This window comes from Dipodomys ordii, unplaced genomic scaffold (assembly GCF_000151885.1).
Source record: "Dipodomys ordii isolate 6190 unplaced genomic scaffold, Dord_2.0 Scaffold14, whole genome shotgun sequence".
NCBI classification, from domain to species: Eukaryota; Metazoa; Chordata; class Mammalia; order Rodentia; family Heteromyidae; genus Dipodomys; species Dipodomys ordii.
Window position 1 is genome coordinate 7,094,993 of NW_012267230.1, and position 6,000 is coordinate 7,100,992.

Genomic DNA, 6,000 nt, shown 5'->3' on the forward strand with positions numbered 1-6,000 from the left:
GTTCAGGGATAAGCCCGGTGCTGGTGGCTCACGCCTGTAATCCTAGCTACTCAGGAGGCTGAGATCTGAGGATCGAGGTTCAAAGCCAGCCTGGGCAGGAGAGACCGGGAGACTCCTATCTCCAATAAACCACCAGAAAACCGGAAGTGGCGCTGTAGCTCAAATGGTAGAGCGCTCGCCTTGAGCTGAAGAACTGAGGGACAGCGCCCAGGCCCAGAGTTCAAGCCCCATGACCGACAAAAAAAAAAAAAAAAAAAGCTCAGGGATTACACCCAGGCCTGGGAGGACAAAAACTATAAGCTAGTATAGATGTACAACAGGCATTAGGAAGAGAGATGTGGCTTTGTAGTTTGGCTTAAAACACCATAGTTCAAATCCTGGGCCCATCATGCCTTAACCTGGTACCCTTGAACCAACCACACAGTACCTCAAAGCCTTCATTTCCTTGTCAGACCCCTCAAAATAAGACCCTGAAGAGAGCAGGGCTTGGGTGCAGATAGCTTATTGGGAGAAGCAGAAGTAAAAGTCAAGGAAGGAAGAAAAGCTTTGTGGGAAGCTGGAGTTTGATCCCGCAGCCCCCTTCTTTCATGGCTTGAAGGCTGGAGATGTGGAGTGCATGCCCTGCAGGATGAATCTGTGTGGGTTGAGCAAGCATCTCAATCAGTCTCCCTGGGCAGAGAAAGAGGCACGTGGGCTTGGTAAGGTGAGCTTTGCGCATGCACGGTCTGATGGCAGCCCACGGTAGTCACAAGTGAGCTCAGATGAATTGAGTGACCGGAGTGGAGTGAAGGGGACCCTCAATCTCTGCTCCCTTCTTTAGTAATAAGCAAAGACTGGTTGAGCCAAAATCTCCTTTAAGCCCCACACAGCCACCTATAGGATTGGCATTGGTAAATAAGGACACTGAGGTTGAATGTGAGTAAGTGGTAGATCTGGAAGACCGGCCCAGGCCTGTCAGACTACACTTAGTACAGGCTGAATGGGGTCCCTCTTCCCTGCCAAGAAAGATTTGCGGCAGTTCTAGCTCAGTACCTCAGAATGTGATCTGATTTGGAGACAGAGTCCTTAACAAAAGTAATCAGGTAGAAGGACAGTCATGAACATGGCCCCAATCCAAGATGATCAGGGCCCATTTTCAACGGGAAGTTTGGACACAGAGATGGAAATGCACAAGGGGAAGAACTAAGGGAAGGGAAGGAGAGGGGAGGGGAGAGAAAAGAAGGGATTGGAAGTGAAGCCATTGACAGGTGAAGGAGAGAGACATGCATGGCTCTCAGCCCTCAGCCCTGCCTATTGGACAGGACACCTGGATGTTGATCCTTCGCCATTCAGAACAAGGACACAATGGCTTCCTGGGATTTAAGCTGCCCAGGCAGGCGCTTTGTCAAGGCAGCCCAAGGAAACTAAAAGTTAGCCTTGGCAACCTCAGATTCAACCAATTGTGAGAACTTGCATCTGTACTAAGCATGTACAGATGTGTGTGGAGCTTTGAACTTAGGGCCTGAGTGCTGTCCCTTAGTTTTTTTCATTCAACGCTGGTGCTCTACCATTTGTGTCACACCTCCACTTCCACCTTTTTGCTGGCTACCTGGAGATAAGAGTCTCCTAGAGTTTCCTACCCAGGCTTGCTTTAAACCTCAAGCCTCAGAGCTCAGCCTCCTGAGTACTTAGGATGACAGGCCCACGTACAGATTCTATTCTTAGTGTTCTACAAACAATGCAGGCCAACAGCTGTGTATGAGACACTGTCTTGGGCATGGTAAGTCACCTGGAGGACATGTTCGGCTTCTTTGAAGCTATCAGGGCATTTTCCCTAAGGGGCTTCAGCATCCACAGGTGTTGGTGTCCGTGTGAGACCTGGAACCAAGGCTCCTCTGATTCCTGTAATTCAGAGTGGACACGGCCAGCTTGCTCTCTGTGCTGCCGCCTCTGAAAATGGGTGACAGCCTCACAGGATGGAAGTGAAGATTTGCTGGAACAAATCTTGGCACACACAGCGCACGGCGGCTATCATTACCCAACCGGCGCGTTATCAGGCAGCGCTTGCTGGGAGAGCAGAGGAGCAATGGTGGTACAGATCAGAGCCAACCACATCTCCAGGAATAGTTTGTTGGGACACAGAGATGTGTTGAAAGGTGAGAGAAGGACTAGAGTTTCTATAGAAACCAGGGCATGAGGTGTCTTGTGGTGGGCTACCCACTTGTCATAATTAGCATCTTCTTCCTCCTCTTTCTCCTCCTGAGGGGGGAGGTGGGAAAGAGAGACACTGGTCACTTAAACACCCTGTTGATGGAGTGGGGACCTGAGCTCAAAGAGAAAGGTTCTGGGAGCAACAGCGGTCTATGTGTGCTTTGGTTTTTCCAAGTCTGTGCATGTCTTGGCAACTCCTTGGTTCTTTTCAGCTGTAGTTCTGAGCCTAGACTGACTTTGTAGGACCTGAGGGTTCCAGCCTCAACCTGGGACTCGACAGAAGCCATGATCCTGGCCTGCCCTGTGCAGCGAGGACAGTTCCTGCTCCAGAGCAGCTCTCTGGGGCACTGGCATTTCTCTCCCAGCAAGTCAGGAATCGCTACCAGGAAGAAGTTTTCCTTTCCTTTCTGGATGGCTTTTCTTCTGCTGGGAATGGGATTGCCACCCTTTGCACATTCAGAAATGCCTGTGGAAATGATTCCAACATGGTTGGTAGTGAAATACTAAAAACTCATGCCTAGAAAAACAAAAAGTAAGACAGGGGAACAATGCCCTAGGGGTTGGCAGCGGTGAATCTTTCAGTAGCGTATCAGTCAGCTTTGTATCACTATAACAAAAAGCTTGGCACAGCTGAATGCGTCAAGAGGTGCCTGTCATTCTAACTACTCCGGAGGCTGAGATCTAAGGACCATGGTTCAATGCCAGCCCAGGCAGAAAAATCTGTGAGACTTTTTTGTTGTTGTTGTCATGGGGCTTGAACTCTGGGTCTGGGTACTCTCCCTGAGCTCTTCAATGAAAGGCTAGCACTCTACTACTTGAGCCACAGTACCACTTCCAGTTTTCTGGAGGTTTATTGGAGATAAGAGTTTCATGGACTTTCTTACCCAGGCTGGCTTTGAACCATGATCCTCAGATCTCAGCCTCCTGAGTAGCTAGGATTACAGGCATGGCTCACCCGAGCTCAGTACCTATGAGATTCTGTTTTTTTTTTTTTTTTTGTCAGTCGTAGGGCTTGAACTCTGGGCCTGGGCGCTGTCCCTCAGTTCCTCAGCTCAAGGTGAACACTCTACCACTTGAGCTACAGCGCCACTTCCGGTTTTCTGGTGGTTTATTGGAGATAGGAGTCTCACGGTCTCTCCTGCCTGGGCTGGCTTTGATCTGCAATCCTCAGATCTCAGCCTCCTGAGTAGCTAGGATTACAGGCGTGAGCCACCAGCACCCGGCACCTATGAGATTCTTATCTCCAATAAACTGCTCAGAAAAAGCCAGAAGTGGTGCTGTGACTCAAGTAGTAGAGTACCAACCGGCACCTGGCTATACCTAGTATTTTTTTTGGTAGGTCATGGGGCCTGAACTATAGGCTTGGACACTGTCCCTCAGCTCTTCAGCTCAAGGGTAGTGCTCTACCACTTGAGCCACAGCGCCACTTCCGGCTTTTTCTGCTTATGTGGTTGTGAGGAATTGAATCCAGGGCCTCATGCATGCAAGACAAGCACTCTACTACTGAGCCACCTTCCCAGCCTACCCAGTAGGTAGGTTCCATGGTGACCTAATGGTCATTATTGAGGTATTTCATTATTTCTAAGTACTTATATGTGACAGTCCTGACTGTGTATATATTGTGCATGTATGTGTGTGTGTGTGTGTGTGTGTGTGAGAGAGAGAGAGAGAGAGAGAGAGAGAGAGAGAAAGAGAGTGGTGTCTATGCATGTATGTTACAGTATTGTTAAGTGGAGCAGGTGGTCAGTCTCTGGCTAGTAAGCTTGAGATGTACTGCCTATTTTTATAAATAAAGTTTTATTGAAACACTGTCAGGCCTATTTCTGTATCTCTGGCAAAGCCAAAAATGATAGCGATCCCATGGCCTGCAAAGCCTCAAACATTTACTGTGTGGCTCTTAACAGAAGGTGTCAAGCAATGTCTTATAAACTTTAACATGCATGCAACCCAATAGGGAAAAACCGAAACACAGTTCCTGATTCTGTAACTCTGGATGAGGCTGAGACTGTACATTTCTAATGAGCTCTCAAGGCCTGTGGATCTGCTGGTCTATAGACTACACGTAGATTGGAACAGTAAATTGCTAGTGTGCATCCATGCAGAGAGGAGACCCGAACTGGCATACCAAACCTTCAGCCATCATACTGAGACCCAGGGCTTCAGCCATCATACTGAGACCCAGGGAATGGACCAGGATTATTTTGGTTCTCTTCCTTTGCACCAGCTACTGTTTCTCACCTAACTTGTTCACACCCCCCGGGGCACATTGCTACATTTGAATGCTTTGTCCTCTCAGAGAACCATGTCAAAATGTGATGGTGTTTGAGAGATGGCACCTTGAAAAGAGGTATTTATGTCTTTCATAATGAATAGACTAATGCCTTCATCTCAGAAGTACGCTTGCTCTCGCTTCCCCCCCTTCTCTATCTCCCCCTGATCTTGTTTTCCACACTGTGATGATACAGCAAGAAAACACAGGCACCTTGATTTTGACCTTTCAAAGCTGTGAGCCAAGAGATTCTGTTCCCAATAAATTACCTAGCCAGTCTCAAGAATTCTATAATAGAAGCAAAGAAAAAAAAAAAAGGACTAAGATGAATATGTCTGATTTCCAGGCAGCCCCAAGAATATGACCCGGTGGTCTCCCTAGTTCATTGCCCAGTGAGGAGAAAAATAGTAAACTTTCTCCTATGTAATATCAATGTTTTGTGTCAACCTGGAGCAAAGTCTTAGAAGATCTATTTATAGTAGACATTTTACTATAATCAGTAATGCCTGTCTATCACTTATAAATATATAACGAATGCATGCCATTTGTGAATAAATAAGTGTGTGTACTTGTGGACCAGCACACGTGCTGCAGTCTGGAGCTGGCCCTGGCTTCTGAGTCAGGCCTTGGCAGACTTACAGCTGTGCCAATTGGTACCAATAGGGCAAAGCGTGCTGCGTGGGCACGGATTAAGTTATTCCTCACAGTGCAGCAGCGGGGGTTTTGGAGAGAAAATGAGTGGCTTGCAAACCAAATTGACACGTTCCTGTTCTTCTCATGAATACCAGCTACATGAGTTTCTGGGGCACCTGGATGAGCATTTTGGGGGAGGAAAGGGTGGTGGGTTGCAGGGGGTGGGAAGGATGTGGGTGATTCCAAAGGAAGTCTTGCCCTTGCTCTCAATAGCGATAATAAGCAAAGGTTCTGTCATATATTGATCATCTACTACTTGCTAGCGTCTCAGCTTAATAGTGTAAACAAAATTATTTCATTTCATCCCTGGAAGTAGATAGTCTTTTATCCCCTGTTTCCCAGAGGAATAAAGTTGAGGCTCGGAGAGGCCAAGTGTCTTGCCTGAAGACACACAAGCTGGAATAGGGAGCAAGTCTAGGTTTTTGACATATTACTTCTCCATCAATGCAATGAGATCCTAAAGGAAACACCTGGCAGAGGTTTAATACACTTAAACAGAAGTGAACCACACCACATAGCTAGACACACGTGATGGTAATTATAACTCATTCTGTCCAACCTATAGACACCTCCTTTAATCCTGGAGAAACCTGGAGAGAGCAATAGGTGTCAGTGGAGTCCAGCCCACAGTATTCTGATGACAGCACCTTCCTGGGCTCCCACAATGATTCCACGGTGGAAACGAGGGCTGAGTCCTGGCTCATCTTCAGGTTTCCAACAGAAGTCGAAAACTGAACTTATACCTAATGTCTCCTGATTTTCTTCCCTGGCAATTTTCTTTCTCTCTTCCTTCCTTCCTTCCTTCCTTCCTTCCTTCCTTCCTTCCTTCCTTCCTTCCTTCCTCCCTC